Genomic DNA, 26,564 nt, shown 5'->3' on the forward strand with positions numbered 1-26,564 from the left:
GAACTCTTCCAGCTGCCTCCCCATTGGTGAGAACCGTCTCCTGATCACGCCCGGTTGGCATTACTTATAGCAAAACCCAGGAAATACTAGATGATGTAGAAAGGCGGGTTTTGCAAAGCCCGGTTCCCAGTTCATTAAAGGCTGCCGGTTCCGAAGAACCCCTCATCTGCTTTAGGCTATTAGAGGGATGAGTTATAATATGTCTCTTTTGCAATGAAGCAAAACTTCTGACTTCTTACTACCAATCTCTCAATAACACTGGAAACAAGCACTTTTTGAACTCTTCAAAAACGGAGAACAGCAAGAAATGGGACTGGCAGTAGAAATGAAAAAAGTTTTCAAAAGTCAAATGTTTGTTATCTTATTTTTGCCAACCAAGATATTTGAAACCACTTTCTCCTGAAAACCAAGACTGTTTGAAGTTCAGCCCATTAAATTGAAGCTTCTTTAATTTAAAAATCTAGAAATACTTCTATATTAACCATATGGGTAGATAATTTGATTATAAATGCTCCATCATTTCTTACACTTAGTAAGAAGAAATCAAAAATTTGTTTGTGGTATGTATTTTCCCCAATCCTCTAGGTACTGAGAACAAAATCTTAAAATGTCAATCATACCTAAATATGTTACTTTGTAGAAAACTTGTGTAATAGTTAAGCCTTCATGGGACTTAGTCACGGGCATTCTGAATAACTTGACTAGCACCACCCCCCAACCAAAACCACTCTAAAGAAACACTTATCAATACTCCTAATATAAATCTACAAGGAGTCTGCCTACTTAATACACAATATAACGTAGCATTTCTCTCTGCAGCCGTGGGAACAACTCCTCTCTGCCTGTTACTGCTGGCAGAGAACATTTACTAACACATCAGCATTCTAAAGCAACTGGTTAAAGACCTTTTCAGCATCTTGGGTTATAATTAGGAATATTAAGAGAGTACTGTATTTAACTAACATGTCAAATAACTAATTTACAAAATAAATAAAGTGATATTACCATAAAATCATGTGCTCTCATGGTCAGAAAATCAAGTATCTATTAATAACAAGCTTGGAAAGGAACTGATATTTCTCCTTATCATCTCTAAAACTCAATCTCTAAATACAACCCATTCCATGTTTTGTTAGAGACAATTTTGGTAATCTGCAAAAGGATTTGTTCTAATAAAAATATTTTCCTATGCAGCATTTGAGAAGCCCCAAGGCAATTCCCACATACGATTTCCTGTAATTGTGTGGTTCTATCATGATATTTCAATTTAGTTTAATAAACCACCTCCTCTCCTGAAGATTGAGATTGTTTCTTTGAACATATTTTGAATGAAATGCCAGAAGGGGAGTGGCGATTCCCCCTGGAGCCTCGAAATATGCTCATCCACTCTGGGTCCACCTCACGGGAAGATGAATGGACCCTGCTTGGGTCAACACACCATCTCACCCTCCTCCACCTAGGGGGCTCAAGCCAGAGCAGGCTGCAGAGCCTGGGCTGGGAGGCAACCTCAGTGGATCACACCCAGGGCGCTTAAGAGGGGGCTGCCCCCAGGACAGGCCATGTTTCTCCCATGTGTGTGTAACGTCTCCACTGATTACCTCTGGAGCTTCCAAATGCATCCACGGAGGGACAGAGTGAAGGACAGGACTGAGATGTGCACTCATCAGCTTTGTGTCTAATGACCAAAGCAAATCTCCAGCAAGCGGGGAGATGGCCCACGGGCTGAAAGGAGCCAGAGCTTGTACCTCTGCTCCCGGGGCCCTGTCTCCTCATCTATGACGTGAGGTGCTTGGACGAGAGTCCCACTATCGCTTCTCCCCCTAAAATCACGTGATTCTGAGGAGCTAAGAATGAACGAATTATTTCCAATTTCAAAATGGCACATGGGAATATTGGCCTGTGACGGAACTTCCCTATGGTTCCTGCATTTGCTGTTTCAGGAAAAGGCTTCTTGAATGATGAGTTGTGGTTATCATATAATGTCCACTGGCGTTAAAGCTCATGCTGGCCTGCACACCTGTCTAATTCCATCACATCAGGACCAGAAGCCCCAAATCTCCATCAGTACTGCCCCGACTTTCCAGCATGCCCGTCTGTCTGTCAGGGCGGGCAGGTGCTGCTGGGAACACTAAATAAAAACCATTACTCTCAACTCACAAGCCTGAGGAATGCCAGTCTGTTTTCTAGGAAGCATTTCTCAGAAAGTTCACTGTCCTCCTTTCACACTTTCGTTCTCCATGGAAGAGGCATGGAAATGGGCAAACAGAGGCAGACACCCTCAAGATGGCTCCTCTAAGCACTCCACACCATACAAGCCTAGAAGCAATTACTAGACACAAAACCAGTGGGAAAGGATTCTGTTAGAAAAATAGTAACAAGTGGCAACTAGTTTACATTTCATTTCCTTTTCATTCTACCCCTCCCTCTTTCCTCTGTTATTCCCAATTTCCCTAATAATTACCAACACACTGATGATGTTTAGAAATGACCATAGTCAGAGTTTAAAAGTTTTAATTTGAACTCTTTGAGGACGAAAGAAAAAAAAAGAAAAGCTTCTTACTAGAAGAACTGAAACAACGGAAAAAGCCGTACAAACTAGCTGGGTGCTACAGGATGATAAGGCATAGTCTAAGTTTTCTGCCTGTTTTAGGCAACAAACTGAACCTACTTCACAAACAATGAAGGTGGCTTAGGCCGCTCCTTCTCCTAATACTTATGTGGTCCTTAGCTTCTGTTCTTTTACTTTCGATGTATAGACAGTGTCGGCTTGGACAGAGCAGCACAGTCTCAGAGTCGTGTAGTGTAGGTTTCGTTATGTCGACCAGGCACATTCCAGACCACTCCAATGGCAAATGACACACCAGGACATGTGGAGCCACATCTCGATGTCATAAACGTGATCACCATGGACTGTGCTCAGGGAGCGCTGTGGCACGTGACCCTCCGCTGACGGCAGCCCTGCTGCAGGCCCCTGACACCCACTCAGCCACCTCGAGTGTGGCCGGGCCGTGATGGGAGCAGGCCAGGAGGGCCTTCTAACTCCTCTCCATCTTGTTTCAGAGAAGGAAAATTAGATTTCAGCTGTGTAGGGTTTCATAAACAAAAGTAATTATACAGCCTTGCTTGATCCCTAACTTACAGCTAAAGAAAGAGAATACAAGCCTGAGGGACAGAGAAACTTCCATTCATAAACCACTTTGGCTACGTTCTACCCTGTTTAATATCCACTTGAAAATTTCATGAAGGGATAAAAAAGATTGGAAAAAAAACTTGGCAGAGCCGAGGTACAAAATGGCCCACTGAACGAGGGCAGACGTGAACTCAACAGCAAGCTGGCCTGGGGCTGACTGTGGTTGGTGGGGCAGAGCCCTGCCAGCTCCTTCCCCGCGGAGAACCGGGGCCGGTGGGATCGCTTCATCTGTGTGGGCGTCCCGGTCTGTGGGGACGGCTGATGTGGCACAGAGGCAGCTGGGGGACAGAGGGCACAGGGACAAAGAAATGGTGACTCCCTCTCACTCTAGTGGTGCTTCTCAAACTTTAATGTGCCTGCGCATCCCTGGGGAAGTCTCTGAAACACAGAGTCTGACTCAGTAGATTTGGGGTGAGGCCCAGATGGTGCATTTTTCACAGATCCCAGGTGATGCCTAGAAGCTGCTCCAGCACTGAGCGGGGAGGGGAAGGGAATGAAGCCTTCTCCTGCACTCGTGAGCATCAGATTAGAACCCAGACGCCTCTGGCACAGGGGAAACTGCCAAGCTTTCTTGTCTCTTAAGTGAGTAAAAGTCTGGGGCTTTTTAGGCAGGGAATAGCAATCCCAGAGTATTCCAGGCTTTTAAAACCAAAGTGGCCTGAATCCTTCTAACTTCAAATTTGCCTGCTGCTCACAGGGGCAGTTAGGTAAAGACCAGGACCCTCAGCTGATGTGTAATGTTGGGGAGATCCAGCACACTGGGTCTAAGAACATTTGCACCCTGGAGGCAGTTAGGGATAGAAAATGAGCCTCAATACATGCAGTTTATATGAAAAATGCTTAAAGCCAATGTTCCTGTAATCCAGGCAATACATGCGTCAGAGCCTCTGAGGTCAGGCAGGTCACAGGGGACTGGCCTGTGTGAAGGGGCCTCTGGCTGAGGACTGCCATGGGGAGTGTGGTTCCCCATTGATGTAGCAGATCCAGATCACAGCATAAACTCTCCTGATTTTAAAATTCAATATTATAAAACACTGAGGGCTAAGTGCTTCTGGTAAGTAAAAAGGAAAAGAGAGCTAATGCCTAATTAGTCTTTAAATGTTAAGTAGGAAAAGAGCACTGCAGCCAGAGCACGAACAGTCACCCCAGATTCACCCACAGAGGTTTCCTGAGCCTGTGAAAGCTGGTCCCTGCTTGTGCGTGTTACAGGAGGAAAAGGCCCTAACATTGTTTTAAAGAGGGACCCTGGGGCCACCCCGGTGGCACAATGGTTAAGTGCCCACGTTCCACTTCTCGGTGTCCCGGGGTTCGCTGGTTCGGATCCTGGGTGCGGACATGGCACTGCTTGGCAAAGCATGCTGTGGCAGGCGTTCCACATATAAAGTAGAGGAAGATGGGCACAGATGTTAGCTTAGGGCCAGTATTCCTCAGCAAAAAGAGGAGGATTGGCAGTAGTTAGCTCAGGGCTGATCTTTCTTAAAAAAAAAATGTAAAGGGAGTCACATGCATAATTAAAATAAAAAAAGAGGGAGCCTGATGAATTCAACTCTAAGTCACCTAACATTTCAGTGTCTTGATTTTTATCTATAAAAATCAGTGTGTTGAATTTGGTGAGCCTGAAATGTCTTCAGCTCAAACATACTTGGAGGCAAATAGCAAAGGAGGCAGTTTACCTTTGAGGTTGCTAAGACTTCTAGAAGAACTGATTCCTCTAGTTTCCTAACATGTCAGATCACAAACATTTTACAATATGAGTAAAATCATCCCATGTTGCCTTTTGATTCTTTGTGACAGTATTTGTGTTTACTGACTTTAAGCACAAGATTCCAACTTGACTGGGGTCACTCATAACCACATTCTTGGTTTTTCCCATTTAAGAACAGAGAATCGTCCTTGTCAGTGAAGTAAAAATGCAGTCTCACATGACAACGTTAACTTTTGAATTCCTTACAAATCTAAGAGAAATGCACTCAAAATCTAAGAGTGCTTACTAAATTACAGGCTGTGTTCAATCAACCAATTAGTACCTATTGACTGAGCAATTATGTGTAAGATGTAAAGAAACAGCAAAGTCATGACAATTTAGAGAAAAGATTCAAAAATACATAGATGAATATTAGTTGACTAATGCTGATGAGAAATGTGGCAGGACTGTCACAGAGGACTTCCCCACAACCCACTTCTCAGCAGTCAGATGAGGGAACAGTGAGGAGGGGAGGAACCGGAGTAAAGGCACAGATGGGGACCGGCACCCATCAGCAGAGCAGCTCTCTATGGAGCTCCTGGCACAGTCAAGAAACTTAAAAGACATCCAACGGCCGCAGCAGAGCGCCAGGGGGACAGAGGCAAGAGACTACTGGGGGAGTGGAGGAGGGGCAGAGGGACTTTGGATTTCACTAGTAATGGGAGTAAATTAAGGGTAATGGAAGAGCACTAACGGGTAACGAAGCATTAGTGCCAGGGTCAGATTTGTATTTTTCAGAAATCCCCCTGGCCGCAGTGAGGGGACAGGATGAGAGGGAGCAAGCACGGCTGCAGAGAGGCCAGTGAGAGCCGTCCAGGGGAGGGGAGATGGCAGCTGGGCTCTGAGGGGTTGCCCATCACAGCCCTGCCCTTGGGTTTGAATCCTGGCTCTGCCTTGTAATGGATGAGTAGCCTTGGGCAGGTTACTTCATGCCCTGTGCCTCAGGTTTCCCATCTCTAAAATGGGGACAATAATAGCTCCTACCTCTTTAGGGGATGTGAAAAGGTTAAATAAGGGCCCAAAGACACTTTCATTCATGTAACCCTTGGGAGGATGGTGTCTCTGGGGATGGAGAAAGTGTGAACGATTTCCAGAGATTTTCAAGAGGTGAACTAGGCTGGACTTGGAGATGGACTGGATGTGGAGGGTGAGAGGCTGTGTTGAGGACAATTCTGGGCTTCCAGGTTGACTACTGAGAAGTACTTTATGGGGAAGTCCACACTCTTGTCTAATCCTTTACCCCTTCCTCCTTTGCACCCCAGGCCTGAGCCCCAGAGAACTGGGGCAGCCCCTCCAAACCAGCCCTGTACATTCACACATCTGCCCTGCCTTCCGCTGGAGACGGTTTCTAACCAAGAGGGTTTTGTAAAATTTGTCACCTCCTTAATATGTATCACAAATAGTGAGCAATACTGCAGTTATCACCAAAAATTACATTTAGAAGCAAAATGTGTGCATAAGTAATCCTTAGGGTTGAAGGAAGCAATGCCATTGCATTTGGAAGACATTACTTTATCCATTTCAATTAATGTGCCATTTTTTCAACATCTTCCCTTTCCTTCTCTTCCTAATGCACAGCCACTTTTATTAACTCCTTTTATACTGAGAGAATAGCTCATAAAGAACGCAAAAGGAGAATAACAAAAGTGAAAAACTGAATGAGGGAGTAACAAAAAATAACAAACAAAACAAATCTTTTTTATGTGTCAAAAAAAAGACTGAATTTGCACACTATAGACTGAACAGAAACTAAGAAATTGGAGGGCCAGCCATCTGGAAGCATGAAGTCCGTACCCCCACCTTTCAGGACTGCGCTTTTTCGGGTACTGAATGACCTGCCCCCTTTCTTATCGCCTGGTGGAACCCTCACCATCCATAATTCTGACGCCGAATCTTCTCTTTCCTGACCTCGGCGTTTACGTCAGCAATCAGCTCCAAACTGTAGGTGAAATAATCTTCTTGCCAACACCACCATCGCTTTGTCTATTCTTGGAAACCACGGACTATTTCCTAATAACAGTGAAACTTTTGATTCCAGGATCCTAGCCTTTTTGGCTAATTCTTTCAGTTGGCTAGAGTAGGTCTTCAAATGTTATTTAATAAAAAAATTCCTGACCTGGGTTTCCATTACTTTGTTTTAAATTTTCACATGTTGGGTAAACTATTTCCCCGCTTTTTCAGCAACCCCTGTAACCTTGTTTCTTTTGACACATTCATTCTATCCCACCAGAGGATGGGAAACAAATGTTGGAATGAGTGCAGAGATGCTCCCACTGGGGAGACCAACTCTTACCTTCTAACGACTTAATGGATTCGGACCAGGGAATAGTGTCTGCTGTGGTGGCTCCTGCATGGTGTGCTGAGGCACGCTGGTGGAGCGGCACAAAGTTGCATAAGTGTTTTGATAAATGTGTGAAAATTATTCTGACTATTAAGTATGCACTGTGTTATGGCAATATCCTTTAGGTGGCCCTGTGAACTGAGCAAGGCTAGAGGGAAGAGCGGAGGGGGTACAATTTGGTACCTATCGAGATTTTTCCATGATGTCAGGTGGGCAAAAAAAGACAGCAATGGGAACAAGAGACAACTCGGCCTCAGGAGAGCAGTATCAGGGCTGTCTCCAGCTCTTCCCGCAGTGCTGTGGTGTGGACAGTGGCCATGTGTACCTACTCTTATCTCAGACAGGCTGAGGTTGGCCTCAGGGCCCACCAAGAGAGTCCAACACAGGTCTCTTGGAGCTGAGGAGCATGGACTGGCTTGCAGCTTGCCTCTGAGAGGTCTAAAGGCAGAGTCTGCGCCGGACTGTCCAACCAGAGCGCACAGGCAAGAGGAAGCCGTGTTTCCAGGAGTACTAGGGCGAGGGTTTTCTGGGCCCACATGTGTACTTGGGGAAAGGTGGTCTGGGGTTATCTCAAGAGGAAATGCCCCCAAAACTTCTCCCGCAAAGGAAGCCAACAGCCCCGCACTGAAGGGAAGGCTGTGAGCACCCCCTCGCAGTGGGAGAGGGTCCCCAGGGAACCCCAAAGCTGCCAAAGAGAACCAGCTCTGAAATCCCCCAGGCCCAGGGGACACGAGATTACAGGTGTGGAAGTCCAGGAGAGGAACCTGTCACCTTCCTCTTAACACCCTGCCCGCCCATCACATTCATATGCCCACTTGGGGCCTGACCCGGAGAGGTTAGAAGTGATGCCTCATAACGAGTGGGAGTGGAGCTGCAGGGAAAAAGGGAAAAAACCCACAACATTCATTAAGTGCGCTCCTCCACAGAGATTTCCAAGCCAACGAAGTCCTGAGCTGGGAGAGGGAGAAGCTAATTTAAACTGATTGAGAAGTTGGAGTTTTGGTCATGACGTTGGACTGGGCTCTTTTATGCCTACAACTGATCTTTCAATTATTTAAGATGAACCAAAGAGGCTATGCGTCCTGTCTGAGATTTCATCCCAGGGACGGAAACGAGAATTCAGCAGGGTGAATTCTTAGGGCAGGGGAAAGAGTTCACTTTCTGTTTATCCCCTAATGAATCCAGGCCAGAAAATAAACCGGCTCCACGTGGTATCCTTCAGGCATTGTTTGTGTGTCTGCGGACGCCGTGCCCCTCCTCAGTTCAGAGCCAGGTCCAGGGGTCAAGGTCAACTGCGCTTACCATAACCAGATCTCTTATGGCTCTGCCACCCTGAGTAAGTTACTCACTCTTGGTGTACCTCAGTTTCCTCATTTATGGGCCATTGGTAATAGCGACTCCTACATTCCATGGGGCTGATGTGAGAATTCCATGAGGTAACACACTGAAAGTGCTCGGCATGGAGCTCAGCACAAAATTGGTTCAGTAAATGTGAGCTGTTATTAAATTTCGTCCCCAGTGTCCCCAACTTGGCACTGATAATCACCATCATTAGATTTCAAGTTTTACGGTAACTGAATGATCTTTTGTCTTTAAATGATTCCATTACTCTCGAGTGATAGTGTGTGTGCTATTTCTGTCAAAGTGGATTGACTGCGTAGTTTCTGTCTAAAAGGTCACTCACATGACCCCATTTTTATTTGAGTTACAAAGAAAATATGTGGTTTCAAATTTCAAAGCAAACAGTTATGTGAGTGAAACAGGCTTAGAGTAAATAATAAAGCCATTATTAAAAATGAAATAAACCTAAACTTGGTAGGCGAAAACAGCAGGTCAAGTCTCAATCCATGATGGATTACTTACTTTAATGTCATTCTCCAGGGTCATTTAGGAAACTTGTTCACATGCTTCATTTTCATTTGTAAGTAATCCATTTTAAAAAATGTTATGAGTTTCCCTTAAAATGTCTTTCTCTTATTTAAGACAGTTAAAATGAAATAGATAATCAGAAAAAAAAATCACAGTTCTGGTTCAACATTCTTCCTTGGCCAAAAGTAAAGAAAGTGTTGCTGTAAGTGGGCCCCCAACTTGAATCAATGTGGGCCTTGCCTTTTACCTGAGATTACAGAAATCGATGCTGTGTATAGTCAGCACCAAAAATCATTTGGAAATATAATGACTTGCTCGATGAAAATAACTACAAGTAATTAAAAAGCAGGGTTACTAGAATTCTTAATGAATATCCAATAGACTGCTTGCCTTATGCAAACAAACACAAAATGATCCCACTTTCTGCCACTTTTGTCCCCTCCTGGAGAGAGCTGTATGCAGCTCTATGTTTGCTGTGAGAATGTGAGGTCATGGCCAAACTCTAAATAAAAGTGGAGTTCAAGGGGTCAATGTCCTTTTCTATAACCAGTACACCGAAATCACAGTTTCAGAACACTTGCGAGTTAACATGAGTCTAAGAGTTAGCTGGTTTCCCCAGTTAGATGGAGCAGGAGTACCTTCCAGCAGGAGCAATAACAACTCAACGAACTCAGTGATTATGAACTCTAGTAGCAATCTGTGGAGTTCATGGAGAGATGGTGCTCGGAGCTAGCACTCACCACCTCATCCATCCTCACAGTTACCCCCTTAACAGGTAGTTTGATCCCCTTTGTATAAGCCAGAGGGTAAGTACTTGCGAGCGGCACCTGGAGAGCCCCGCACCGGAATCCAGGGCTGTGTGGATCTGAGAATGCTGTACCCAGTTCTCCCACCAACATCTATCTTCAGCTTCTGCCCTTAGTATATGACTGCTTTTCCCTTTAGCTGCATAAACCTGTACTCTACAGCAGCTGTAGCACATACACACAACAAGAACGATTAGGATGGCATACAGATAGAACACTTATTTCCGAGAATATTTTTAATCTCTAGTGAACAGCCTTGGAAATAAATAATTTCTAGTGAACAGCTCTGAAATAAATATTAAAATGTGGTAAGATAAAATTGTGAAACATTTAAACTTAAAGGGAGAAAAAGTAAAGCAGCATTTTTTGGGGAGTGGAACAAGTTCACTGTACACATATTAGGGAAATAGCTGTATAAATTATGTTTAAAAAGTGGCCAATAATAATTTCTTATTAAGCACATATGATGTCCCACAACTGAACTAAATGCATTTCGCAGGTTTTTGAATTCAATCCCACCAGTATCTCTAAAGCATGTCTTGTTATCCCTGCTTTACAGATGAGGTAACTGTATGCAAAGACACTAACAAAGCTGCCTAAGATACTCAGCTACCGAGTGCTGTGGGCTCCACACCCGGGTCTGGATAGGTACGCCTTGGCCCACCTCACCAGGTCACATTGTCGCTCCAGCTCTTAAAAATATAGATATGATGTATTTTAAAATGCTTTATATTTAAATAATAGAGCTCAAGAATCCAAACTAATGATATTTTAGTTCCTAAAATCTACTCTTTTGGCCATTCACTGCTGAATACCAGCTTCCCCCAGAACGTAGAAGAGGAAAAGAAATCTTTTTAATTTTTTGTTAAATCAAATAACCATGCTACTTGCTAACAGCTTAAATGCATAAGCAGAGGAAGTAAAATGTTTAAAATTTGGGTTCCATTAATTTAATTTTTTTTCTTGACATCACAGACTGTAGATCTATCAAAGTTAGCTGAACTTCGATGAAAATCATGAGAGATCCATTAAAAAGAACAGTAAGCAACGTAAGTCTGTGGTTTCATTCCATCTTACTACACAGAGCATTTGGAGAGCAGGGATCACAGGCTCCTTATCGCTGTGTCTACCGACGCCCTCAGCCATGTGCATAGGAGGCACTCACTCAAACATTCGCTGAGTTGAACGCCAGGGCTCACCACTGGGAAGAGTATCTAGCACACCATTGTATAGACTGTAAAGGCTCAATGAACATGTCAGATAAACAACTCGGGAAGTGAAATCTGAAATACACTGTTTACAAATTTGAAACAACACGAAGTACCTCCTCTTGACTGGAGAGCATGGTGCAACAGCACACGAATGCAGAGACACTGTTTATTCATACCTGAATGAACACATTAGCACTGAATTGTGCTTAGAACACAAATATGGTGCAAAGGGAAATCAACACAAGGTAGAATTTTAAAGCAGAAGCAGTAGGTTCACTTACAAAAATAATGACTACTGTGGCTGTCATTTGCCAAGGAACACCTAGAGCTATTTTCCACCTCTTGAACAGCTCTTGGTACAGCGGTTGTTAGAACAACTAGTTCTTTTCAAGTGTACTCAGAAAAGACAAACAATATTTTTTCATTTTTAAGGATTCTTCGTCTTTGGGACAAATAATAATTTTCAAACTAAGACATGTAAGTCGACAGACACCTATTTTTGCAGCACATATTTTAATCTTTAGCACTCAACACATTTTACATAAATCATTTTCAAGCCTAGAATGGTACAAGGTAAGCCTTCACCACAATTTTCAGTTGAAATATTATTTTTGGGTCCAAGTGACAAGGCACTCGGGAATGACTAATAGGTCCACTCCACCCTGCCCCAGCTCTGCCCCGGAGCTCGCTGCTCTGCTAGGCAGTGTGGTCTAGTTGCGTCTGGAGGCAGACATGGCATTAGGAGGGTGGGGGAGACGCTGGTGACAGAGTGATGCATCTGGGTCTGCAGCCACAGGCCCTCTCGCACCTGGCACCTGTCCACCCTCACCTGTCACCTGGAGCCCTCCTTCTGGTCCCACTCTCTGAAGCCTGCCTCCACATTTGGCTCCCTGTCCTGGATTCCTTCTGCCTCCTATGCCAGGCCTTGACTAGAGTGTTCCAAGCTGAAGAAACTGTCCCCTGTGGGAAGCTTTTTCTGACCTCTCATTCTGTGTCCGATCCTTGCCCTTGGCACTTCCCCTACTGAGTGGGGGTGGTACCCCCTCCCCCAACCACGGGCACTGAGGACAGAATGCCTGGCTCTCATCTGCCCTACCCCAGCTCCTTTGCTGGAGGACAGCAGAGCCCAGAATCTCCTGTAGGGACCCTTGTCGGACATGTGTCCAGTTTAGGATGTCTTTGCCTCAGTGTAAAAGAACAAAAAGCTAAAACTATCAAAAAGGCTTTGCATACTTCCCCACCTCCCTACCCCTGCTGCCAAAACAGACAGACACGCACACAGGGCCAGCTCACCCACAGGCTCTCCAAGGAATACGACCATCCGAAATCTACGTTAAAAGTAATCTGATAAATATTTAAAAAACTAAAGACACTGCTGGATGGACAAAACCCATCTCTCATTCGATCTGAACACTCCACATGCAATGTGCACTCAAACACAAGGCCCCTTCTTCCTCTCTTCCTTCCTGCTTTTACTTCAATGTGATACTATCTGCCTCCATCCTGACTGAGTTGAGGCTTCTCACTCCTGTTTACTAAAGAAAAATGACTCATCCAAAGTGAGAAAAAGGAGTCGGATTTTAGAAATAGTTTTTCTTCCTCAGTCTCTTGTATTTTTGTTTGTTTAGCAAGAAATGGAGTTTTCTATTACTTTTTAACAAGAAAGAATTATTTTGCTTGTGGCAAAAGCTGGTTGTTGATGTTTAGTGCTTTAAGATCTCTCAAGCTTTTTTTGCTTTTGTTTTTTGAGGAAGATCAGCCGTGAGCTGACAACATCTGCCGCCAATCCTCCTCGTTTTGCTGAAGACTGGCCCTGTGCCAACATCCGTGCCCACCTTCCTCCACTCTATATGTGGGATGCCTACCATAGCATGGCCTGATAAGTGGTGCGTGGGTCCACACCCATATCCAAACCCGTGAACCCCGGGTCGCCGAAGTGGAACACGAGAACTTAACCACTGCGCCACCTGGCTGGCCCCTATGATCTCTCAAGCTTTTGATTCTGGGCTTAATTAGTTAAGTTTATGAAGAGAAATACTGTAACAATCATTTGTTGAGTACCTTTCCTCTGGTGGATTTCATGGCAGACGAGCTGGAGGCCTTATATTTATCAGTCTTGCCCAAGGTAAGGTATCATTTGTCCACACAGCAGATAGGGAAACTGAGCCTCAGGAGGTGTAAGTGACTTGCCTGAAGCTGGTCAATTGAGGAGCTGGTTGTCAACCTCAGGTCTGTCTGTGCCCTCCTACTGCTCTGAATAGTCATGGAAACATCCTTGATGGCAAGAAGTGCAGAGGGACCAGGTGTGGATGTCAGCCAGGAAGGGGGCGAGGCAAGAACACTAGCTAGCACCCTCCTCACCAACCCCAAATCCGAGGCCAGGCCCCAGGCTGCTTTCAGAACCAAACCTCCTCCCTGCTGCGGTGGCAACATCTGTGCACCTCTGTAGGAGACGTCACGGTTAGCAGTGCTTGCTGTGAAGGCGGATGGAACAGTGAGGGGGACCAAGAGGCAGGAAGATGTTCTGAAAACTGTGGAGAAGGCATTAATAAAATATAAAAAATAGGCCCAAATAACCAATTTGTAGCAGTGACAACAAAAGCTCTTTGGTTGCTAAGCTTCTCTAAGGGGCTCTCAAAATTTCACTACATCCTCCTCAGTGAAAAATAATTATTCTAATAGCTTGCTAAGGAAATGAGAATATCTTCTGAACAACAGAAAATAACAATCTAGTCATCACCGGATTAGATAAAAATCAGACTCCGTCTTGACGAAGCTTGAGCCCGCCTCTGGGCTTGCCTACAGAGGGGCATGAATCCTCCAGTCCTTCAATGTGACAACGACAACTTTCTATAATCCTCCTGCCCTCAAGGGAACAGACCCCTAAAGGGACATGTTTAAGCAAGTTTATACAGACAGAAGATCTAGAATGCAGGAAGCACCAGCAGCCTATTTGTTCATTCAGAAAATGCTTACTGAGCGTGTACTATACACTAGGCAGAGCACAAAATGAACAAGATATGGAGTTCACATACACGGCAATAAATAGGATAAATAAATAAACTATGTAGCATGATAAGTGTTAAAAAGAAAAGGAGAGCAAGGATTTAGCAAGGTAGAAATTACTGTTGACATCAACAAGAATTTGGTAAAGTGATTGGGAGGGTGCCAGGAGAGAACCGAAAGAAAGAAAGAAAGGAGACGATGAGTGTTGAGGGCTTGTTTCAGGAGCTTTGAGATGAGGTGCTCGCTGGAGGGGTAAGCAGGATCAAGAGTCAGCAGAAATGACAGCATACTGGTATGCTGACAGGCATGATACAGTAGAAAGAGGAAAATGCACACGATGCAGAAGAGAGACTTCACACTAATGTACTGAGAACAGGAGAATATAAACGAGAACCAGAAACTTTAACAAAGGTGGTAAGTAATGGCTTAGAGGTGTCAGAAGCTTGTGTGAGACTTTTCATAAGTGGCCTGCGAGATCGGAGGAGACGTTTTTCAATGGTAACAGCTCTAAGGGAGTGGCCGGGGATGGTGCTGCTGAGGGTCAAGGCAGTACTTATACAGACCCCCGGAGCCTGAGCGTGGGCACGGGGCAGAGCGCATCTGGCCGATGCTGACAGATGAAAAGAAAACCAGTGATACTGCTGTGGGAATGTTACTAGACCCCAGTGAGTCAGCAGTCACCTCTAGGACAGATTATAAACTGTCGCAGAGGCAAAACCTAACAGTGACGGGAAGTGGTAGCTCTCCATGTGCTTCCCGTTCTGCTAAAAGCAGATCCTCTGATGAACTATAATTTACCTCCTGTAAGACAGGAGACGGGATTGTTTCTGTGCATTTAAAGTCTACCAATGGGCAATCAGAAACCGTAGGGAAAAACAGTTCAGAATTCGTAGACTATAGAATGACTAAGGAAGGGAACTCAGTCATTCAACAAATACCAATCAAGTGCCACGATGTGCCAGGCACTGTTCTAGGAGATAGCGACACAAATGAAACAGACACAATGTGGCGTTCACAACATTCCAGCAAGCAGACTGCACAATCCAGAGTAAATGTGGTGAGATTCTAAGGTTGGATTCTAAGGAACAACGGCAGGGGAGCACCGAAGTTAAAAGTGAGAGAATACCTACCTCATAACCATTCCAACGGCGAGATAGGGAAAAGGCATCTGAGAGAAACAGATCACAGAGCGGGACGTAAACAACCAGGAAAGAAGGGGCCCAGAGAGCAGGTGTGACCCGGAGGGCAGCGCCCATAAGGAGAAGGGGCTATTGGGGTTAGACAACACAAGTTTCCACCCTGCTCTACTCTCTACCTCCGTGTGACCTCAGGTGTCTCTAACCTTCAGGTTCTGACTTGTGCCACAGGGATGACACTAGGGCCTATCTTAGCACAGGGGGCACTACATGTTAGCCACTGTTCTTTTTAATGAGCTGGAGAAAAGAAAATACTATCCGATGAATGTCATAGACTGTAGACGCAATTTGCCAATTGATTTAAGGAAGAATTTTGAACAATTAAAACTGCCCCAAACCAGAATTAACTCCTTTGTAAAGAGGGAGCTTTTCATCCCAGGAAGGGTTCGTGCAGATGCAGGCTTACCATCCGTCCCAGAAATTTTAGAGGGGATTCCTGTCACGGGTGGGAGGGGGTGACAGATGAATGCCAAGTTTCTTTCCAATAAGTTCTGTGTTTCTTTGAAACTCTTCTCACTGCCCAGACTCAAATTACTATGTTCAAAGCAAGAGGACAGGAACATGAGGACAGAGAAAACATGAAGACATAACATGAAGACAGAAAAATAGTTTGAAGATAAACTGTAATAAGTTATTAAGCACTGAAAGAATAATTGAATAGAACATATTAAGGAAGTGGTAAGACTGTTTTTGATAAGTGGATTAAGTCTCCCAAGATATAGACAGTAAAGGGCAGGAAGGAGTGAGCGAAGTGGGCTAGACGAATGTGAGACAGAGGAAGGAGGAGGGAGCAGGACATCTCATCAGTTATACCCACGGGGACCTGATTGGACCTTGGTAAACTTGCTTTCCATGCCGTTCTAGAAGTCCTGGATCTGCACCACAGTAGATCTCTTATATCCTTTATGTCCCTGAAATTCTCATACTCCTTATAAAGCATGTTTCTGTGTAAAGAAAATGTAGCATCCTTCCAGCAGTGCACGGCTTCTGAAACTGCGCCATGAGTTTACAGGGTGACCAAGGAAATCGCCACGTAGGAGCCATTCACTGGGCTCAGAGATGGTCTGCAAAGGCAAGGAGGGGGTGGTTGATACCCGGAGGACAGAGGCAGCCTCTAATGTTACAAGAGCTGGATGGCTACCATAGCAAACTGTGCTGACAGTAGTGCTCTATTTGCATGGAATGTGTCTGCTTATTTTTGAGATCATGTTATCTTAAATTCTTCAGAAAACATTTTGCCAGCAACTGCAGTTTAGTAATCGAGTTATTAAATCCTGCAGTCAGCACCTGGTAAACCTGCCACAGGAGCCCACCGTCGCCCATCTGAGACAGTGACAGAAAGCACTTTGGATGCAATGCCTACATCTCCAAATGAACATTTTGATTCATGTAATTTCCTCCTCCATTAACTCAAAGGGAATCTAACTCTTCTGTGACATTCTTTTTTCTTTATTGATTTCTAGAGGGAGGGGATTGGATTTTTCTCTTTTGTTTAATAGCTTTAAAGATAGAAGCATTTCACTTTCTAAGGTACTCTAGGTCACCCCAATCCTTGTTTCTAGAACTCAAAGAGGTTAGAGCTTTCCTGTGTTTACAAGTATATCTAGAAAAACATTTCAATAAATGAAGCCAATATATATATGAAGACTAAATTACTCTTTTTTATCAAGCTACAATTGACCATTAAAATAAAATTTATCTCAGGGAGACACTGGAAAAAAGAAACTACCAAAAAAGCTATTGTCCATCTCAGAAAATAGTTCAGTAGTCCATTTGTAGTCTTTGGACAAAGAACTACTCAATATTCAACTTCTCATTTTCCAATGCCAGCTTTTTCAAACATTATGGTAAACACTAAAAAGTGACCTACTTCTTCTGACACCTAAGAAAAGTGATGTGTCATTCCAAAATCCATGTCTCCCACTGCAGGGCAAAAGACAATATTTCTATAGTTATCCTCCTCTGACAGATAGGAAAGCCTCTTTTATTTATTTATTTATCTTGGTGAGAAAGATCGGCCCTGAACTAACATCTGTTGCCAATCTTCCTCTTTTTGCTTGAGGAAGACTGTCACTGAGGTAACATCTGTATCAATCTTCCTCTATATTGTATGTGGGTCACAGCCACAGCATGGCTTGATGAGCAGTGTGTAGGTCTGCTGCCAGGATCCGAACCCGTGAACCCGGGGCCGCCGAAGCAGACTGTGCGAACTTAACCACTACACCACTGGGTTAGCCCTGGGAAAGGCTCTTTTAAATGAAGATTAAGAAAAGAAAGTTTACTCTGAAAACTATCTATCAAATGTTCCCTCATAATTGGACAATTTAATATAATCCCTGGGTTCAGCTCTCTAGCTGGAAGAGGGATGTTACGGTAGAAAATACTGGGAATACTAAAAACAGAACCTTGCAGGGAATTAGGGAGTGGAGTGATAGGAGGATTACAGTGATTTTCAAAAAGCAGAATTATATGAGAGAGTACTTGGTATGAGTTCCCTGCTGACAAAAGGAAGACACCAAGACCCCTAGAGGGGCAGTGACACTGAATGCAGAGCTGACTTTGGACTCAAGCTGGTCTACCTTTCAATCTTGCTTCTTGGGGAAGTAAACCCCTTCTGTGTGCTTCCATTGTCCCATCTGTTAACGGGGATGATGACAGCACTTTTTTCACAGGGTGGTTGTGAAGGTAACAAGACACAAAGGATGGAAGGCACTTAGCATGGGACCTGGCAGACAGGAGGCATGCATTACATTTTCACAATTAAAGTGTTCTTTCTAATTGAAAGTTTTGAAACTACCTCATATTATTAGAAAATCATTTCCCTGGTCAATTCATCATTTTCAAAACACACAGAAATTCCAGATGTTCTTGTAAAAAAGAAACACATCAAAACAGAAAATGCATCTACAAAAAAATCTTCCTGGGATTTTGACAGGCATTGCATTTAACCTGTTTAAAGACTTGGGGAAAACTGACATCTTTACTAGGCTGAGTTTTCCAGTTCATTAACATGGTATGTCTCTCCATTTATTTAAATATTCTTTAATCTCTTTCATCAGAGTTTTATAGTTTTCAGCATACAAGTCCTATATGTGTTTTCTTAGATTTACACTTAAGTATTTCATTTTTTTAGCCATTGTAAATAGCTTTGTATTTTTAATTTCAGCTTCCATGTGCCCATTACCAGTATATAGAAATAAAATTGACTTTTCTATGTTGATCTTGTATCATGTAACCTTGCTGAATCACTTTCTTAGTTTTAACGGCTTTTTTTGGTTCTTTGTTTTGTAGATCCTTTGATATTTTCTAAGTAGACAATCATGTTAGAGAAGATAGACAACCAAGAAGCAGCAGAAATGAGCAAAGTGGACTAAAAGAATGAGAGAGGAAGGAAGAGGGATTGCCAAGCAAAACTTCCCAGGAGTTACACGCAAACATACAGTGATTATTCTAAACTTTACATGGAAAGGCAAAGGAACTATAATAGCTAAAACAATTTTGAAAAAGAAGAATAAAAGTGGGAGGAATCACTATACTCAATTTTGAAACTTATTATATAGCTACAGTTATCAAGACTGTGTGCTATTGTGGAGGGAGAGACACAGATTAAGGGAACAGAATAGAGAACCCAAATATAGACCTACGCACATACAGTTAACTTACTTTGACAAAGGTGCAAAAGTAATTCAATGAGTCCTTTGTCAGATATGCATTTTGCAAATATTTTCTCCCACTCTGTAGCTCATCTTTTCATCCTTGTGACATAGTCTTTCACAGAGAAAAAGTTTTTTGATTTTGATAAGTCAAATTTATCAGTTTTTTTCTTTTATAGATCATGCTTTCAATGTCATATCTAAGAACCCTTCATCAAGTCCCAGATTCCAAAGATTTTCTCCTGTGTGATCTCCTAAAAATTCTATAGTTGTTTTACAAGTAAATCTGTGATCCTTTCTGAGTTCATTTTTGCATAAAGTGTGAGATTTAGGTCAAAGTTCTTTTCAATGGTGCTGGAGCAACTGGACATCCATAGGCAAAAACATGAAAGGACTCATATCTAGAATATACAAATAACTCTCAAAACTCAACTTTAAAAAATCAAACAATACAATTAGAAAATGGGCAAAAGATATGAAGAGAGGTTTCAACAAAGAGGGCATACAAAGGGCAAAGAAACACATGAGAAAGATGTTCAATGTCTCCAGCCATTAAGACCACGATAGGCCATCACTACACGCCTGTTAGAGCAACTAAGAAAAAAGTAACATCACCAAATAAGTTCTGGGGAGGATAGAGGGAAACTGGATCACTGTACGCATTGATAGTGGGAATGTAACATGGTAGAGACACTCTGGAAATGAGTTTGGCAGTTTCTTAAGAAAGCTAAATGTAAACTTACCTAGAACCCAGAAATTGCACTCCTGGGCATTTATTCCAGAGAACGGGAAACTATATCTACACAAAAGCCTGTACAGACTTGTTCAAAGCAGCTTTATCTGTAATAGTTAAAAACTAGAAACAGCCAACATGTCCCTTAATAGGTGAATGCTTAAATAAACGGTGGCATATCCATACCATGGAACACTATTCAGCAATGAAAAGGAACTACTGATACATGCAGCAAGTTGGATATATCTCAGTGGTATTAAGCTGAGTAAAAAAAGCCAATTAAAAAAAAGTCACACACTGTATGATTCCAGTTACATTACATTCTCAAATTACAAAATTAAAGAGTTAGTTGGCAAACAGATAAATGGTTGTGAGGGGTTAGGGATGGGGGGTTGTATGTGTGTGTATAAAGGGGTCTGGAAAGAGAGATCTTCATACTTTGGAATAGTATGGATAGTATCTTGATTGTGGTGGCGGTTACATGAAACTACACAAGTGACAAAATGTCAGAACTAGACACAACACATTGTACCACTGTCAAATTCCTGGCTTTGACACTGCGCAATAATTATAAAAGATGGCACCATCATGGGGGATACTGGTGACAGTATATGGTACCTCTCTGCTCTCCTTGTAACTTCCTATGAATCTGTAATTTCAAAATAAGAAGTAAAAAAAAAAAAGCCTGAGGAGGAGGAGGAACAGTTTTCTCCCAAAAGAAATGAACAATCACGATTTAAAAAATAACACAGAAGGCTAAATTACAATAGAATTTAATTTGTTGGTCAGATTGTACGTCATTTTATATGGAGAAATAGGCTTTAACATTTTTCTTTTTTTTTTTTTTAAGATTTTATTTTTCCTTTTTCTCCCCAAAGCCCCCTGGTACATAGTTGTATATTTTAGTTGTGGGTCCTTCCAGTTGTGGCATGTGGGATGTTGCCTCAACATGGCCCAATGAGCGGTGCCATGTCCACGCCCAGGATCCGAGCCCTGGGCCGCCACAGTGGAGCGCGTGAAACCCTGGGCCGCCACAGTGGAGAGCGCGAACTTAACCACTCAGCCACAGGGCCGGTCCCCAACATTTTTCATATCTTAATCTTGAGAAAACAACCTAAGGCTTAAACTTTGGCCTCGAAATCAGAAAGATGGGACCATGTTTCCTAAATTCCTGCAAAATTCTAAAACGAAACTTTGTTTTGAAAAAAAGTGTCTTTGCCTTTTTATGGTTCAGAATATGGCATGGATTGGAATGTGTTACTTAAATAGTACCGGAGACAGTAAGGCCCTATCGTATGAACTTAGTCATGCCTATGAAGATACCAAGTTGAAAGTGTGTAAGAAGATGAGATTAGAAACGAAGGAAATTTAATACATTCATAGTGTTCTTTGAAATCATTTGTCAAAAATTATTTTCATGTAAAAATTTCTCATAATTCAAACAGAACAATTCAAGATTTCAATGATTTTCTACTCCGAACTAAGTGCTTTAAATTCGTTTTGATAAGACATTTTAAAAAACCCAGCATCAAAGAAAAAGGATTTTGGGCAGAACTGACTTTTGGTCTACCAAACTTACAAAGAATGAATCATTTTCTTTTTAAATTCCTCAGTCTCTCTGCAATCTACTTAGAAGAACAAGATTCAGAGATATTACATTTGACATTTCCTAAGTCTTCTTCATTAATTCTGTATTTTAAATGACCATTCTAATAGAGATGTGCATAAAGTGATTGGCAAAGTTTTAAAACAATACCTGCTTTGCAAATTTAAGTTCCATTTAAACATGGAAATCTGTTCTAGAAATAGCAATGCCTATTTCTTACCCTCTACATGTCTCCAAAATGCCCCAGACCAGCTCTTGATGCATCCTACTTCTTCTTGTCCACCTGCCTTTACACGCATCACTAGGGTGCAGCTATTACAGCATTTACGGGATTTAAAGACTATAAGCAATGATTAGAAAAAGGTCTAATGAAAAAAGTCACATGTGCAGCGTAATATGGAATTCCAATCTTTAACTATAACTGCCTATTAGATCTGTTTGGCTGTGAGGATGACATTTTTCTGGTAGACAGTGCAACCAAGAATAGATCCATTAGAACTTCTCTTAGCAGTGGTCCCCTGTGTGCTGCTATCAAGAAGGCCCAGGATTTCAGTCAGACTTTATAGTCAGAAGAGACTTAAAAGATCCATCTAGTCCAATTCATTTTACTGCGGAATGAGCAGAGGATCCTAATTAATCCAGTACTGAAGGTTCTGCTAGTGTATGTGGCCTCTAATATGTAGAAGAGAGACCACTCCTAATTATTAGACCTAGTGGCCAAGATGTTACTCGGGAACCCAGTGTCCCCATTTAGGGCTGAATATTTCTATTATCACTTTCTCTAGGCTAACACTTTTATTAACTAACCAGGGACCCCCTTACTCCAAATAAGAAACTGAAATAGATACATGAGAGATAAAGGCAGATTAGCAGAGTTACAAAAGAGGATATAAAATTAAAAAGGCCTTTTGTCCTATAGTGTAGCATATCCTCCTCATTTGTAAAGAATCAGAAAAACACATTTCTATATAAATAGGACAAAATTGAATCCCTGTCACAAACACTATTAATTAACTTAGAAATCTGCTTTTATTCTGTCTTTTAGAGGAAGTCTGTATAGGAAGAAACTGCATCTCAGAATCTATAATCAGGACAGCTATGAAAACAAGTCTGGCACAACTGACAAATCCTTTCTCAATTAATCTTTATAAAGCATTAGTCATGTTAATCAAATAATTTATAATTACTAACAGTGTATAAAATCTTTACCATATGTTCACGTGTTACAGAATTTAGCATTTTCCGCACAATGGTTTCTAAAGATTGAAGCATCATATGGAGAATATTAGCTAAAAAACCGGACTGCCATATGAATAATGTGAAATATATATAAAGAAAGTGAAAAAAATCCGAAATGTTACTTTTGGTTCAAAACACTAACATGACTTCTTTTGTTTATCTCCTTTCATTCCCCAAATCTTGTTGAAATGAGAATAAAACAATAAAAAGCATAAGAGAGACACAAAGCAGAGGGACGGGTAGTAAGTAACCTAGTGAGACGGTGGAAGTTATACTCTAAGTGTCTGGTGGAAGATTCCAGTGAAAAGCCAGTGGATTCTCCCGGCACCGCCTTCCGAAGAGGCAGGACCCTGGAGCAGGACAGGCCAGAATCCGGGCTGAAACAAACCAAGCTGAAAATATGGGGCCTGTGAAACTCCAGACACAGTACTGGTGGGCCGGAGACCCCATCATGACACAGCACAGAGGCAAGCCGCCCCCCATCCTGCCTCTGCCAGCACCCACAGGACTCCCAGCTGGGCAGGAATGGGCTGAAAGCAGGATTGAGTTAAAAGAAGGTGCCACGGGTGGAGCCTTCCACTGCTGCCTCTGCTGAGCTCTCACCACCGAGAAAGGAATTTTTTTCCCTCTGAAGAAACTGATCAGCCCAAGGTAGGTGGGTGTGTGTTGTGCCTGGGTAGGGGGAACAGGGCACCTATGAAGTTTAGGGGTTCTAATTTGGAGAAGGCTGGCTCAGCATACGATTCTATACAGTGCATTCCGCCATCAACAACTCTCACCTTCACACGCAGGAGATCCCAACTCCATTCTCAGCAACTCCCTTTTAAGTGCTAATGGCAGCCAAGTCTCTAACACGAAAGTCAGAGACCCACATAATCAAAGAAGAAAAAGGAACCAGGAGGAAAAGAGATATTCAAAGGACATTTGAAGGAAACTTCAAAAGGCCTAGGAAATCGTCTAGAGGAAAAAGTAGAGCTATTGCAGCCCTAAAATAAAAACCAAATGCTCTTAAAAAAATCAATGAAAAGGCAAAAATAAGCGTTGGGAATTAAATATTTAATCGAAATAAGATTCCATTGGAGGATATGAAGGAAAACCTAGGAAATCTCCCAGAAAATAGAGCAAAAAACCCCAAAGTTAGAAAATAGGAAAGAAAAGATGATAAAAATGAGAGCACTCATCCAGAGGGTTCAATACTCAAGAAATAAAAATTCTAGACAAAGCGAACAGAGAATGTGGAAGGGGAGAAATTATTTAAGAAATAATACTAAAAAGACAGTCAGATGGAAGGATACAGGCATCCAGAGCCAGAAATAGCAGTCCAAGTATAAAGAAACAAACAAAAAATCCACAGCAAGTCATGCCACTGTGAAATTTCAGAACATCAGGAAAAAGAGAAGATCTTAAAAAGCTTCAAGAGAAAAACAGGACACATACAGGAACCAGAATGTCACTGTACTTCTTAACAGCAGCACTAGATTCCAGAAAACAATGGTACAATGTCTTCAAAATACTTTTTAATAACCTCTGCCCAGGCAATCCTTCTTCAAGTACAAGAATGGAATAAAAACACTTTTCAGACATGCAGGGATTTAAAAATATGCCTCCCAGGCACTTTCCTTAGGAGGCTTAGAGGGGATGTGCTTTGTAAGATGGGAGAATAAACTTAGAAAGAACCGATCCCGGAATCTAAGAGAAGAGGGGATCCCCCTGCAAGGAGCAGCCAGGGGCAGTTCCAGCATTAGGCTGACGAGAAGTCACAGCACAGCAGCTGCTGAGCAGCTTAGAGAGCGACTGGCCCAGAAATGACCCCGAGGATAAAGAGCTCCTGCAAGGAGGCGTGTGTGAGTATTTGTGAAATAGTATTCAGAGGCATATGGCAGAAATGTTGGAACGTTTGGGGAAAAAAATTGACTCTAGGTATATTAGAAAATAAGGCAAAAGACAAAAGGAGGCCATTAATAACTCTACGAAACAGGACAGTTTTCTGAAAAAAGGAGCTGTGGCTGAAGTACAACAACTACAGAATGTGAAGCTATATTATATTTCTCATAATAAAATTAACTTAAAAATAAACTAATTATAACGACTCTAAACTTTATATAATCTCTGTTGTCTGGCATATTCCTGGGCAATTCAAGGGAAAAAGCAATAAAAAATTGGTTTAAAACATGACTCCATTGCATCTGCATACAGTGCAGATTAAAGTTTTTGGATTCAAAACTTTATATATGGAGCATTCTCAGATGGAATGTTTGGAATCTGAAAGCCTAATATTGACTATAATCCAAACGACCTTTCCTTCGTTTGATGAACTCCACCAGGCTTCTCAGACCCACATTAGAATAAACCAAAGGCTTCACTACACTGTCAGTGAGACAATTTAAGCTGTTGTGTACGTATATGGACAAAGGAGATCAGCGACCCTCTGGTTTCCCTCATTGGGCCTCTGCTTAGATGACACCTCCTCAGACCAGCCACCACACAGCATCTGGACTCCCATCACTTCCCATCCTATTACAATGCTTATTTTTCTGCATAAACTTGCCACTAACTGAAGTCTTATTCGTTTGTCTCCTGCACCAGAACATATAAACTCCATGAGGACATGACAGCATCTATTACTACCCCTGTATCTCCAGGGAGCATCATTAACAGTCGAGTAATTGAATGAGCAAAGGGTAAGTAGAGGGGAGAAATATCTATCTGATATGCCTCCAAAGCAGCTTCTGCTGAGCATCCCCTACACTGGTTCTTCTCATGGGGGATGCTCCGAATCACTAACCCTCAGACTCCATCTCATGCAGATGGGATGTCTGCATGGACCAGGTAGTGTCTGCTGAATGACTGTCTCGGCTGATTTCAATTCTAGCCAGCCCTCCAGTGTTTCCAATAACTACCACCTAGTCTTAGAGCCCAGTTACACCCATTCCTGTTTCCTCACCTTGGGAATTTCATGGATCCCATCGGCATGCACTTAAATGCTAGATTCTTTATAACCCAGCTCTTTGGTAGATAAATCAAAACCTCAACAATACAGACAGGTACTCTCTCCCTTTGAGTTCCTGAGCATTTATCCTTATCTATAGCAACGGGGCAGCCACTTCTGGGATGGGATCCAGCAGTAAGTAAGCGCGTATTCTGACACAAAAATAAATTACAGAGAAAGAAGTTCACCTGTTGAAATACCAGAGATGCCTCCTGAGGTGCCCTTCCCGGAATTTCTCCTGGTAGGGAATGGGTATCGGTGGGGCTATTCTCTTATTTCCACATCTTCCATCACTCTTCACTATTAAACAGTTTATAGGATAATTCAGACAAGAAAAGCTAGATCAGGAAGATCAAAAGGGAAGCACCCAAAGGGGCAAACTTCTAGTTATAAGATAAATGAGTCCTGGGGATGTTATGTACAGCATGGTGACTATGGTTAATAACACTGTATTGCATATTTGAAAGTTGCTAAGAGAGTAGATCTTAAAAGTTCTCATCACAAGAAAAAAATTTTGTAACTATATATGATGAGGGATGTTAACTAGACTCATGGTGATCATTTTGTGGTACAGACAAATATCGAATCATCACGTTGTACATCTGAAACTAATATAATATTACATGTCAATTATACCTCAACAAAACAAGGACAAGGGAAGCATCTAGAAAAAGTAATACATAAAGAAGGTTTCCTGAAGCAATCTAAATAAGAGCGGCACATTATGTACAGGATATCTTACAAAATGATAAAATATTTATGTGCAAATGCAGTCTGGCTATTTACTTTAAACATGCTCAGGCCACGTGCCTTTCCTTAGTCCTCGTTCTAGTAGAAACCACATGCCCTTGTATAAGGTGCCCTTGGAGTCACTGAGTCAGGGACACAAGCCTGGGAGGCAGAACATTTTACCCACTTGTTCAACGACAGTACAAATGTTGACTCAAAGTATGAACCTGGAAGTCAGATGGACCTTGGCTT

General features: G+C 42.4%; 1 protein-coding gene across 10 annotated transcripts in view; it reads right to left on the reverse strand.

Moving 5' to 3' along the window:
- FAM110B (family with sequence similarity 110 member B) overlaps positions 1–26,564 on the reverse strand; it is a 152,823-nt gene that overhangs the window by 3,124 nt on the left and 123,135 nt on the right. The window lies entirely within an intron of this gene.

The sequence above is a fragment of the Equus przewalskii genome, chromosome 8 (assembly GCF_037783145.1).
Source record: "Equus przewalskii isolate Varuska chromosome 8, EquPr2, whole genome shotgun sequence".
Classification (NCBI taxonomy): domain Eukaryota; kingdom Metazoa; phylum Chordata; class Mammalia; order Perissodactyla; family Equidae; genus Equus; species Equus przewalskii.